The 14,282-nt window shown below is 40.6% G+C and overlaps 1 non-coding gene across 1 annotated transcript; it reads left to right on the plus strand.

Annotated features, from left to right (window-relative positions):
* Positions 1-13,810: 13,810 nt before the first annotated feature.
* Positions 13,811-13,917, plus strand: LOC141680072 (small nucleolar RNA R71). The gene has a single exon (XR_012558257.1). It is a non-coding gene; the product is annotated as a small nucleolar RNA R71 (small nucleolar RNA).
* The last annotated feature ends 365 nt before the right edge of the window (positions 13,918-14,282 follow it).

The raw sequence follows: 14,282 nt of genomic DNA on the forward strand, positions 1-14,282 counted from the left end.
TTTCAGGAGAATGCCTCCCAAGAAAAATTTCCCGTCCAATTCCTCTAGCAAGAACTCTGAAGGGGGGCCAGTGATGGATGGATTACTAGATTTGCTGCGCCAATAGTCTAATCAGATGGCTCAGCAGCAAGAACAATTCCAGCAGCAGCAACAGCAATTCCTACAACAGCAACAACAACAACAACAGCAATTTATATAACAACAACATCAATAAATCCAACAACAGTTACAGCTTCAACAACAACCCCAGCCAAAAGAGTTGAACCAGACTGTTAGTTTCAAGTCCTTCCAGTCAGTTAAACCTCCAGAGTTTAAGGGCGAGGTAGACCCGATTGCTGCTAGAATTTGGCTTAAAGAAATGGAGAAAGCCTTCACCCTTATTCAGGTGAGTGATGATTCTAAGTCAGATTATGCTAGTTATTTTCTGAAAGGTGAAGCAAATTTTTGGTGGGAATCTGCACGTGCCTTAGAAGGAGAAGGCCCTGTTTCTTGGGCCAGATTTAAAGAGTTGTTTCTAGAGAAGTATTTTCCAGACTGTTTGCAGAGTCAGTTGGAAGTATAATTTTTGGAATTGAAGCAGGGAGAAAAGAGCGTGGCTGATTATGAGGCCAAGTTTACGGAGTTGGCTCGACTAGCCCCTGGATATGTGAACACTGAAATTCAGAAAACTAGGAGATTTCAGCAAGGACTAAAGCCGGAAGTTCGTAGTGGAGTGGTGGCGCTGCGACTTAATACGTATACCTCTATAGTTCAAGCCGCCTTGGTGATTGAGAGCGATCATAAGTTGGTCTCCAAGGAAAGGGGTGATCGGAAGAGAAAGTTTGAAAGTGGTACAGGTAATGCAGACCAGGAGGAGTCTAGTCAGAAGTTCCCAAGGAAGTTTGGCCAGAATAAGAATCGGAGGTTTAGAAGGCAAGGCAAGGCATGGCTCAGACAAATTCCGGTGTCACCTCAGTTACTTCTGCCCCAGTCCAGTCAACCAGGCTAGTTGTGGATTATAAGTTATGTGGTAGAAAGCATAGTGGTCTGTGCCGGAAGGATGTCCAGTGTTTTAAATGCGATAAAAAGGGTCATTATGCGTCAAAATGTAACCTAGGAAACATCGGAGTTACCTGCTTCAAGTGTGGTAAGGTTGGGCACATATTCAGAAACTGCAAGACGACTACTCAAGGTAGTTAGGGAGGGAATGAATCTCAGGGACCAGCAACTAGCACAGCAAGAGCCAGAACCTTTAAAATGACCAAAAAAATCTAATGCTCAAGATTCAGATGTGGTTGCAGGTACGCTTTCTTTAAATTCCGTGCATGTTAAGGTTTTATTTGATTCGGGAGCGTCTAAGTCTTTTATATCTAAAGGTTGTGTAAGTAAAATGAATTTGATGTTGGAAGATCTAAATGAGCCCTTGTCGATAGAGGTAGCTAATCAGGATAAAGTTTCAGTAAACAGTTTTTCCCTAGATGTCGAATAGAAATTTGTGGGCATCTCTTTTTGGTGGATTTAATACCCTTTCAGTTAGGAGAGTTTGATGTAATTTTAGGAATGGATTGGTTGTTTCAGCATAAGGAAAATATTGATTTTAAGAAAAAGAAAGTTTTGTTATATTCAGAAGATAATAAAAGGATAGCTTATCAAGGACAAAAACAGGACAAGAAATTTCTTTCTATCTTGGAAGCGAAGAAGTTATTGAGACAGGGTTGTGAAGCATATTTAGCCCATGTTGTGGACACTGAGAAGAGAGTACCTAAAGTAGAGAAGATTTCAGTAGTTAATGAATTTCCAGATGTGTTTCCAGACGAGTTACCAGGTTACCACCAGATCGGGGGATTGAGTTTTCTATTGATTTGATTCCGGGAGCAGAACCAGTTTCAAAGGCACCTTATCGTCTGGCCCCAGTAGAAATGAAAGAACTAGCTAAACAACTTCAGGAACTTTTGGATAAAGGGGTAATTAGACCAAGTGTATCCTCGTGGGGCGCGCCAGTGTTGTTTGTGAAAAAGAAGGATGTAAGCTTGAGATTGTGTATTGACTACCGAGAATTGAATAAGTTAACCATCAAGAATAAGTATCCCCTACCCAGGATTGATGATTTATTTGATCAACTAAAGGGAGCATGTTGTTTTTCCAAGATCGACTTAAGATCGGGCTATCATCAGTTGAAGATCAAGCCTGAAGATATACCGAAGACTGCTTTTCGAACCAGGTATGGCCATTACGAGTTTCTAGTGATGTCATTCGGATTGACTAATGCGCCAGCGACTTTTATGGATTTAATGAACCGGGTGTATAAGGAGTATTTGGATAAGTTTGTTATTGTATTTATTGATGACATCCTCATCTACTCAAGGACCAAAGACGACCATGCTGGACATCTAAGGATTACACTACAAAGGTTGAGAGAAAAACAATTATACGCTAAGTTCTCAAAATGCAAATTTTGGTTGGAGGAAGTTCAGTTTTTAGGTCATATAGTTGGTAAGGATGGTATTAAGGTAGACCCTGCGAAGATTGAAGCGGTATCCAGATGGGACCAACCAAAGACCCCGATGGAAATTAGAAGTTTTCTTGGATTAGCAGGCTATTACCGAAGATTTATGAAGGACTTTGCCAAGATTGCAACTCCGTTGACCAAGCTGACCCGGAAGAATGAGAGATTTGTTTGGACGGAGAAATGTGAAGAAAGCTTCCAAGAGCTAAAGAAAAGACTAGTGACAGTACCAGTGTTAGCATTACCAGATGAAACCGGGAATTTCATAATTTACAGTGATGCTTCTCTTAAAGGATTAGGCTGTGTGCTAATGCAACATGATAAGGTTATTGCGTATACGTCCAGGCAGTTAAAGCCCCATGAGCAGAAATATCCAGTTCATGATCTTGAGTTGGCGGCTATAGTGTTTGCTTTGAAATTATGGCGTCATTACTTGTACGGAGAGAAATTTGATATCTACACGGATCATAAAAGCTTAAAGTATATATTCACCCAAAAGGAGTTAAACATGAGACAAAGGAGATGGTTGGAGTTGATTAAAGACTATGACTGTTCAATTAATTATCACCCAGGTAAGGCTAATGTGGTAGCTGATGCCCTAAGTAGAAAAGAGAAATTAAATATGGCCCGTATCGTGGATGAATTAGCCCGGGACTTGGAAAAGATGGAAATCAAAATTCGAGTATCAGGTGAAGATCGGGAAAAGCTATACGAGATTACTTTCCAGCCAGCGTTAATGGAGAAGATTAAAAGATGTCAAGAAGGAGTTATGGAACGAGAATTGGAAGATCTGACAGGAGAAGAATTATGTACTCAAAAGGATAACCACGGTCTATATAAGTTTTCCTCTCGTATCTGGATTCCTAATGTAGCAGAACTGAAGAATGAAATATTGCATGAAGCACACAATTCTAGGTTTTCTAATCACCCTGGTAGCACGAAGATGTACCAAGATTTAAAGAAACACTTCTGGTGGCCAGGAATGAAGAAAGAGATTGCGGAGTGGGTTAGCAAGTGTCATGTGTGTCAGAGAGTAAAAGTAGAGCACCAAAGGCCCAGTGGATTGTTGCAACCTCTGGAGATTCCACAATGGAAATGGGCAGAAATTGTAATGGATTTTATGGTAGGCTTACCGAGAATAAGATCAAATCACGATGCCATTTGGGTGATCATTGATAGGTTGATAAAGTCAGCGCATTTCCTCTCGATTAATGAAAGGTATTCTCTGGAAAAGCTAGTTAAAATATATTTAGATGAGATAGTTACCAAGCATGGGGTACCTGTGTCTATAGTATCAGATCGAGATCCAAGATTTAGTTCGAGGTTCTGGACAAAGTTTCAAGAGTGTTTAGGAACTAAGTTAAATATGAGCACCGCTTATCATCCTCAAACTGATGGCCAGAGTGACAGAACGATTCAGATGATCGAAGATATGCTAAGGATATGTGCTTTGGATTTCAAGGGAAGTTAGGACGATCATTTACCATTAATAGAATTTTCCTATAATAACAGTTACCACGCCAGCATTGGAATGCCACCCTACGAAGCTTTATATGGATGAAAGTGTAGATCACCTCTATATTAGGATGAGGTAGGAGAAAAGAAAGTGTTAGGACCTGCATTAGTGCAGCAGACAAAAGAAGCAGTGGTATTAATTCAGAAAAGATTGGAAGCCGCTCAGAATAGACAGAAAAAGAATGCAGATTTACATCGAAAGGACATAAGTTTTGAAATAGGATCATTGGTATTACTAAAAGTTCCACCATGGAAGGGATTGATTCGATTCGGTCAGAAAGGTAAACTGAGTCCGAGATATATAGGACCATTTGAAGTTTTGAAGAAAATAGGAAAAGTGGCATATGAGATAGCTTTACCCCCGCAGTGGCAGCATATCCATAATATATTTCATGTGTCCATGTTGAAGCCGTACATTCCTGCCTCGAATCAAGTAATTGAATATGAACCGATCGAGCTTCAATCGGATTTATCCTATGCGGAGCAGCCAATCTAGATTTTAGACCGAAAGGAGCGTGTACTTAGAAATAAATCTATTCCTATAGTTAAAGTACTTTGGAGAAACCCTAGGGTAGAAGAGTCTACCAGGGAACTAGAGTCATATATGCTTGACAAATATCCTCACTTATTTAATTAGTAAAGGTTCTGAGGGCAGAATCTTTTTAAGGGGGGAAGGATATAACGACTCGTATATTTCTGTAATATTCAAATATGTAATTATTGCATAGATATTAAAAAAGAATTTATGGTATTTATGGTCTCTGTGTTAATTATTATTGTTTATATGTGATTGCTGGTTTGCGTGGTGTGTTTTATGATTAGCCGGGGCACAATGTATTTTTGTTTCACTTTTAAAAAGTGATTTTTATGACAATTCTATTTCCAAAATTATTGGATTGTCTCCAAAATTGTTTTTATAATTTTATAACCTTGCTAATTATTTTAGGGATTTTACAAAATTTGAAAATCAATATTTTGTTATTTATTTATTCTTCAATGATTTTCTGAATTCATTTAAATTGTAAAATCCATATTTAATTCTTGGATTCTTCAAAAATTATGAAACTCATATTTTATTATGTTTAAAATATTCTGAGAATTTTAAAAAAAAATTGGTAATTTTTAAGACTAATTTTACTCGCGTGTTGTTTCATTATTTCATTTAATGCGGGTATAAGTTGTGTGTGTAAAGTGTTTTAAAAATTATGAAAATTATATTTTTATTAACTTCCGAATAATTCAAGAATTTTGGTATTAAAATTTTAATTTTTTCGATAAATTTTAAAACACGATTGGTTCGTCAAACTAGCAAAAACGAACCAGAAATGTGACAGAAAGGATTTAAGGGACACGTGTAATACAATCAGAAGGTGGGAAGTGATACGTGTAAGAAGCAGGGGTTTTGTTTACAATCAATTTCTCGGTCTCTCTCTCGTTATCTTTCTGCTCTTCATCTCTCTTGCCTTATTTTTCCTCTACACTCTCGCTTCCCCTCTGTTTTCCCTTTTCTTCCTCTCCTCTCTATCTCCATTTCTCCTCCCGTAGTTCATCATCGCCGTCGTAGCTTCGTTTTTCTGGTGACCTTTGATCCGGTTCTTTCTGGTTGATGTATATATGTATATATACGTATACATATGTATGTGTTGTGTGTGTATTCAGTTGCATGTGTGTGTGCCCCTGTTTCCCTGATTCTGGCCGGTGTTCTTTTGTTTTCCGATCGATTGTTGCAGTTGTGGTTGTGGCGCGTGTTGGTGCGCGTGTTGTGCAGTTGGGATTTAATTAATTTTTGGTTTTGTGCAGGAATTTTGACTAATATTTTGTGATATTAAATTTAATTCGTGCGGGATATGATTTTAATAAATCGGTGAAATTTATTAGGACACCCGTGTATTTTCGGGCACCAATAAATTTTACCGCCGCGCGCAATGAATTGTTTTTACGAGCGCGCGATGGATGGTGATGACCCTGTTCTGAGTCCTAAATATTTTAATAAATAAAATGAGTTGTATAAATTGTTTTCGGGACTAAAAATTTAGTTATGTGGCGATTTGAATTGTTTGTATTGGGATTTGACATCGATTGATGTTTCGACAGGTAGACCTATAAGCAGAGGAGTCGCTGTCCAAATTTTTCTAAAAATTTCCTTAAATTATAAATCGAGTATATATATCTCGTTAATACAAATTAACCCTGATTGTTATGTGCATTATTATTGTATATATGTTATTGTTATTAATATGCATGCGAGTCAAGAATTATATCGTTAGGTAATTAGTTAGTGAGGAAAAGTCAAGCATAATCGATTGTCTAACCTTGGTTGTTTCGATCTCGTAGGATCGAGTCAAAGGACCCAGTAGTTGAAGTCAATTAGAGTTAAGCCAGAGTTAGTGCAAAGCTTCGCAAGGAAAGTACCCCTGAACTAATCTTTTACAGTTCAGTATAAATGAATAGTTGTTGATTTAAATTACGTACTGGAACATAATGTTTTAAGTTACGTATTCCCCGTATTTAAATATGTTTTACTGAACGAGGTTTTGGGGAAAAAGTAACTTCTGAAAATACCTATCTCTAAATTGTGATAAAAAAATTAAAAAAGGATTTTTAGAATGTGTGCTGTAATCGTTTAAATAGAGATAGGTGTAAATGATTTTGGAAGCTGGATAAAAAAATTAGATATTGGATGGTCAGTTGGCGTAAGAGGTCCGTTATTAGGTAACGGCCCAGCATGGTTGCGTAAGAGGCTAAGTCGGATGCGCGCAATGGTAGGCCGCTTAGTCCAGCATGACAGAGACCTAGCTAGTCTCTGAGTTCCGGAATGAAATTTGTGGTGGGATAGACTGATCAGCTGTCCCTAGAATTCATCTCCTTTTATATATCTGATAAAGGTTTAATGGTTCCCGAAACAGAACAAATGATTTATAGTCCCCGTAATGGGACAGGTGATTTATGGGTCCAGAAATGGACAGTGGTTTTGGAAAGAAATAGCATGCTAAAATTGAACTCTGGTATTTTTACACAACACACTACAGATGATGTTATTTTGCAAAGCATGCTAGTTTTGATATCCAGTTTATACCTATTTTACGGATTTTGTTTTTTGTATATCGGTTTAATATCTGTTCCTATACTGTTTTATACATCATGTTAGTAGTTATTCATATAGAGGTACTGTTGAGAAATGGATTGCTCACCCTTGCAGCTTGTTTTATATTTATTTATTAAAGATGTCTAGAAGACCAGGTCAGCGTAGAGTGTCAGCCTCCGGTCGCGGCCCCTCTGAGGTAGTTTGTATCAGGCTCTGAGGTCTGATGAGTTGTTGTAATAAGTGAGAGTGTCTGGTTTGAATAAGTTAGTGTGTGTGTTGTAACCTAAATAATACTTGAACCTGTTTCAGCTCCTGATTGGGGTCGTGTGTTATAATAAAGTTTATTTAGTAGTTTTTATTATAATTTATCATATTTTTGGTGACGTCAGCCCCTGACCCCGGGGTTGAGGCCGTCACACAGAGTCCTCACCAAAAACTGGCCACTGGATGTCAGCTCCGAGGCCTCTAAAAGCAGTCCCAAGCGCAAGGGTGAGCTCCTGAGCAAAACTGCTCTGCGTCTCGTACATAGCATCCATCCTCCTCGACAGCCTCCTATGCTGGGCTTCAGCCATCCCAGTACCCTCTTGAGCTCTAGAAAAACCAGCCTCATCACGCCCTGGTCTCGCCATGGTAGCACCGCGTGCTGGACGCCCTCCTGGAAGACGATAACCTAGCCCATGCTCCTCGGGCTGTCCACCAGTCCACTCATGCACCGCATTCAGAGTCCCGGAGTCAATAGGAGCGGCCGACAGCTGCAACTGCTCGTGAGACGACCACTGAACTCCCACTGCTCGGCAAAGCTTTGTAACCGTGGATGCATAAGGGATGTTCATGTGCTTAGCTCCCCTCAAAAACTTCAGAATTCCTTGGTAGATGAACTCACCAAGGTCCACATAGTACTCCTCATTCAAAATATCCCATAACAACTATGCTCGCTCAACTGTGACCTCATGTGCATCTGAAGTAGGAAAAATATTAGCTCAAATAAAGGCATTCCACGAACGGGCATACCTATTCATCGCAATCGCCGGAAAATGGCGATATTCGTTAGTCCCAGTCTTGAAGGTCCAAACTGTGCCCGGCCTACAGAGAGTAGCACAAATCAAATCCAAGTCAAAATCCTTAGCAGTCTTCTCGTTCCAATTCTCCTCCGTGGGCTTCCTCTGTCGCTGCCCAATCACACGGTGAATCACCTCAGGGTGATAATCCACCGTCATCCCCCGCACAACAGAAAACCCATTCTTTTCAGCCTTCGCGTTCACATAGAACTCGCGAACAATGCTCATCGGAACTGCCTCAGGTGACTCACAAAAAGCAATCCAACCCTTCTCAGCAATCATTGGCAACAACTCACCGTCCCTCCCCGATGGTAAGAATCCCCTCTCCTTCAAAATCGGCTTACCCAGAAGCCTAGTATACTCCTCCTCAGCAGCCCTATCAAACAAATGAGGCCTCGCAGCAGTACCCCTCGAAGAATCAGCAGTAGGAACAGTGCTGCTACTATCAATAGTCCTGGATCTCTTGGGTGCCATAGAAACTGAGAAAAAGTGTTTAAGATTTGTGTTTTTGAATATGGGAGATATTTTAAGGTTTGAAAGTGTATGGGGGAGTATATGGAATAGTTGTATGTATATATAGGGTAGAGATTAGGGTAAAATTTGGTTAGGAGTGGGTTTGAGGGTTAAAAACGTGGGTAATGGGAAGATAATTCGTGGGTAATGGGGCTGTGTTTTATTTTTGGATTTTTCAGATTTTTTTTAGATTTTTATAAGACTTAAAAAAAAATTCTTCCAGTCGGGCCCTGAGCGGTCGCTCAGCAAAGCTGAGCGGGCGATCAGGGGTCTTCTGGAATTTTTTTTTCCTTGCCCTATTTTTCTGATTTTTTTGTGGTTTTGGATAGGTTACTAACTTCTAAGGGTTCCTGTAACAACAAATCATGGGTTGCCTCCCAAGAAGCGCTTCTTTTTCGTCATTAGCTTAACGTTGCGTACCTTAATCAAGTTGACAATAAAACGGCACTAACCACTTCCCGGTTTACCGTGTCCCCATACTAATGCTTCAAATGCTGATCATTAACCTTGAATCCTTGGTCCGGATCATTCTCAAAAATCTCTACCGCTCCATGTGGAAACAGTTTTGACAATAAAAGGTCCAGACCACCTCGATTTCAACTTTCCAGGAAAAAGTCGGAGACGAGAGTTGAATAAAAGAACTTGCTGCCCCGGCACAAATGACTTAGGATATAACTTCCTGTTATGCCACCTTTTCACTTTTTCCTTGTACATTTTGTCGTTCTCGTACGCTTGGAGTCGAAATTCATCAAGTTCATTTAGATGAAGCATTCACTTCTTTCCAGCTGCATCTAGATCCAGGTTTAACTTTTTCAACGCCCAATAGGCCTTATGCTCAAGCTCCGCAGGTAAATAACATCCCTTACCATACACAAGTTGAAACGGGAACATCCCAAGTGGAGTCTTATATGCTGTTCTGTAAGCCCAAACAGCTTCATCGAGCTTTAAAGACCAATCCTTCCTTGAAGGACAAACAACCTTCTCTAAAATATGCTTGATCTCTCTATTAGACACTTCCGCTTGACCATTCATTTGCGGATGATAGGCAGTAGCAACACGATGATTCACATTATAGCGCTGCATCATAGAATTGAACTTACGGTTGCAGAAATGCGACCCTTCATCACTTATGATTACTCGTGGCGTTCCAAACCTTGTGAAAATCTGTTTATGAAGAAAATTCAACACTACCTTTGCATCATTCGTCGGTAGAGCTTTGACTTTTACCCGTTTTGAGACATAATTGACTGCCAGCAAGATGTACTGATTATTGCAGGATGAGACAAATGGCCCCATGAAATCGATTCCCCAAACATCAAAGACCTCGACTTCAAGCATCATATTTAACGACATCTCATCCTTCCTCGTAAGATTTCCCACTCTTTGGAAAAGATCACACCTTAAAACAAACTGATGAGCATCCTTAAACAATGTAGGCCAGAAAAAACCTGTTTGCAGAATACGAGCTGCCGTCTTCTCACCACCATAATGTCCACCATAAACTGTGGAGTGACAGTCTCGTAATATCCCCTCCGTCTCACAGAATGGGATACATCTCTTGATGATCTGGTCAGCTCCCTGTCTAAATAAATGCGGTTCATCCCACATATACCACTTCACCTCATGCAGAAACTTCTTCTTTTGAGCTGTATTAAAATTAGGAGGCATTATATTGCTTACAAGATAATTCACAATATCTGCGAACCATGGCTCTTCCTCCTGAACTGCGAACAACTGCTCATCAGGAAAAGATTCGTTGATCAATGTCTTATCATGTGAAGTAGACTCAGGATTCTCCAATCTAGAGAGATGGTCAGCTACTTGATTCTCAGTACCTTTTCGATCCTTGATCTCTAACTCAAATTCCTGTAGCAAGAGCACCCAACGAATGAGTCTAGGCTTCGAATCCTTCTTGGAGACAAAATAGCGAATAGCCGCATGATCAGTAAACACTGTCACCTTTGTCCCAAGCAAATAAGATCGAAATTTTTCGAAACCAAAGACTATAGCCAAGAGCTCCTTCTCAGTAGTGGTGTAGTTCATTTGAGCTCCATTTAAGGTCTTGCTAGCATATTAGACCACATGAAAGAGATTATTCTTGCGCTGCCCAAGAACTGTGCCCACCGCATAATCACTCACATCACACATCATCTCAAAAGGCTCTGTCCAATCAGGTGCTGTAATAACTGGTGCATTTATCAAACTCTTCTTGAGCGTCTCGAATGCCGTCAAGCATTCATCATCAAATTTTAAAGGCACATCCTTCTCTAGCAAGTTGCACAACGGCTTAGATATCTTCAAAAAGTCCTTGATGAAATGCCGATAAAAACCCGCATGACCAAGAAAACTACGGATTCCTTTCACAGAAATATGTGCTGGAAGATTTTCAATGACTCCCACCTTGGCTTTGTCCAGCTCAAGACCCTTTCTAGAGACCTTATGCCCAAGAATAATGCCTTCACGCACCATAAAGTGACATTTTTCCCAATTGAGCACCAAATTAGTTTCCACACACATTTTGAGCACCGCACGAAGATTATTCAAACATTCATCATACGAATGTCCAAAGACGGAGAAGTCGTCCATGAACACCTCGACATTATTTCCAATCATATAAGAGAATATAGCCATCATACATCTCTGAAAAGTGGGCGGTGCGCCACATAAGCCAAATGAAACTCTGCGAAAAGCAAACGTGCCAAATGGACAAGTGAAGGTAGTCTTTTCTTGATCCTCCGGTGCAATACATATTTGATTATACCCCGGATAACCATCCAGAAGACAATAATACTCATGACCGTCCAACCTGTCAAGCATCTGATCAATAAATGGAAGAGGGAAGTGATCATTTCTCGTGGCCTTGTACAACTTTCTCTAGTCCATGCATACCCTCCATCCTGTGATTGTTCGAGTGGGGATGAGCTCATTCTTCTCATTTGCTACCAAAGTAATACCTCATTTCTTAGGTACACATTGCACTGGGCTCACCCAAGAACTGTCAGAAATAGGATAAATGATTCCTGCATCCAGCCACTTCAGAATTTCTTTCTTCACCACTTCTTTCATGATAGGATTGAGTCAGCGTTGTTGCTCAACAGTCGGCTTACTACCCTCTTCTAGCAGAATTTTATTCATGCTGTACGAAGGGCTGATCCCCTTGATGTCTGCTATAGTCCATCCGATAGCCGATTTGAATTCTCTCAAGATCCTCAGGAGCTTGTCCTCCTCACTACTTGAAAGGTCAGATGCAATAATAACATGTAAAGTAGATGCATCACCTAAAAAAGCATACCTCAAGTGTTCAGGCAATCGTTTAAGCTCCATGGTAGGTGCTTCCTCAATAGATGGTTTGAGCTTTCCTTCAGCATTTTTGAGGTCAGAAGTACCAAGAGATTCAAATGGCATGTCTAGTTTTCGCCTCCAAGAGAAGCATTTAGATATTATAGTTGATCATTGCCATCCTCATCCTCACTGTCAAAATCCCCCACTAAGGCTTTCTTTAATACATCAGACATTAGCATCTGATCAAGTTCTGAAGTAACCGAAGAATCAATCAAATCTACTTTTAAGCACTCCTCATCTTCTGTAGGGAATTTCATCGCTTTGAATACATTGAATGTCACATCCTGATCCTGCACCCTCATAGTAAGTTCACCTTTTTGCACATCTATCAAGGTACGACCTGTAGCCAAGAAAGGTTTCCCCAAGGTTATGGGAATCTTCTTATCTTCCTCGAAGTCCAGAATAACAAAGTCTGCAGGAAAGAAGAGCTTATCCACCTTTACTAGCACATCCTCCACTATGCCTCGTGGGTATGTAATAGAACAATCAGTCAATTGTAGAGACATGTAGGTGGGCTTTGGATCAGGCAAATTCAACTTTTTGAAGATCGATAATGGCATCAGATTGATGCTTGCTCCCAAATCACACATGCACTTTTCAAAAGACAACTTGCCAATGGTGCAAGGAATGGTGAAGCTACCTGGATCTTTAAGCTTGGAGGTAACTTTTGTTGCAGTACGCACTGCATTCTTCCGTTAGAGCAACGGTCTCAAGTTCATCCAGTTTCACCTTCCTTGAAAAATACTCTTCATAAATTTCGCATAACTAGGCATTTTCTCCAAAGCCTCAGCGAAAGGTATATTGATGTGAAGTTTCTTGAACACCTCCAGAAACTTACCGAACTGCTTATCCAACTTTTGTTATTGCAATCTCTTAGGGAAAGGTGGTAGAGGATAGAGCTGTTTCTCCCCTGTATTACCCTCAGGCAAAGTGTGTTCCACAGTAGTCTTCCTTGGTTCTGCCGCTTTCTCCCGTTGCTTAGCTTCTTCATCACCAACTTCAGCTTCTCCTTCTTTTGCTTTTTCAGCATCAACAACTTTTCCAGACCTTAGGGTTATAGCCTTGACTTGCTCTTTAGCTTCCTTCCTGCCTGGCACTTCAGTATCACTGGGAAGTGTGCCAGGTTGACGATTGAGCACTGCATTAGCTATTTGACCGATTTGATTTTCCAAGGTCTTGATAGAAACCGCCTGACTTTTGCATAACAGCTTAAGTTCCTCAAAATCAGCACTAGAGGGTGAAGCTATACCTCCTTGTTGAGGATATGATTGCCTTTGAGCATAATGTTGTGGTTGCTGGAATCCAAGTGGATTGAACTGTTTACTTACGCCTTGCTGATATGGTTGCTGAATAGCATTCTGATTATTACTCCAGCTGAAATTTGGATGATTTCTGTTGTTAGGATGATAAGTAGCTGGCACAGGCTGCTGCGGTCGCTGATAATTGTTCACATACTGAACAGAATCATTAACAAGAGAACACTGATCCTTAGCATGAGAACCTGCACAAAGCTCATAGACCATAGCTATCTGATTGACTCCATAGGTGGCTAGAGAATCGACCTTCATAGACAGCGCTTGGAGCTGCGCTGCAATAGCTGTAGTTGCATCAACTTCCAGAATACCTGCTACCTTCCCAGGCATTATCCTTTGAGTTGGGTTTTGATGCTTATTTGCAGCCATAGTCTCAATCGGATTATAAGCCTCAGTATAGCTTTTGGCCCACAAGGCGCCTCCAGCTGCTGCATCGAGCATGGGCCGAGATTGGGCCCCCAAACCATTATAGAAACCAGTGATCACCATTCAATCAGGCATATCATGATGTGGACACTTTCTCAACATCTCCTTGTAGCGCTCCCAAGCTTCGCACATAGATTCTGTAGGTTGCTGCGCAAACTGAGTAAGAGCACTCCTCATAGCCGCAGTCTTTTTCATTAGATAGAACTTCACTAGAAACTTTTGCGCAAGATCTTGCCAAGTACTGATAGACCCAGCTGGTTCAGAATGTAACCAGTCCTTAGCTTTATCCCTCAGTGAGAATGGGAAAAGCCTCAGCTTGATAGCTTCATCAGTTACACAATTGTATTTGAAAGTACTACGGATCTCGACAAAATTCCTTATGTGCATGTTGGGGTCTTCAGTTGCAGCACCTCCGAAAGAAACGGAATTCTGCACCATCTGAATAGTGCCCGGCTTGATTTCAAAGTTATTGGCCTCAATAGCCGGGTGCATAATGCTTGACTGAATGTCATCAATTTTAGGCCGAGAAAAGTCCATAAGAGCCG

This window comes from Apium graveolens, chromosome 1, assembly GCF_009905375.1.
Source record: "Apium graveolens cultivar Ventura chromosome 1, ASM990537v1, whole genome shotgun sequence".
Classification (NCBI taxonomy): Eukaryota; Viridiplantae; Streptophyta; class Magnoliopsida; order Apiales; family Apiaceae; genus Apium; species Apium graveolens.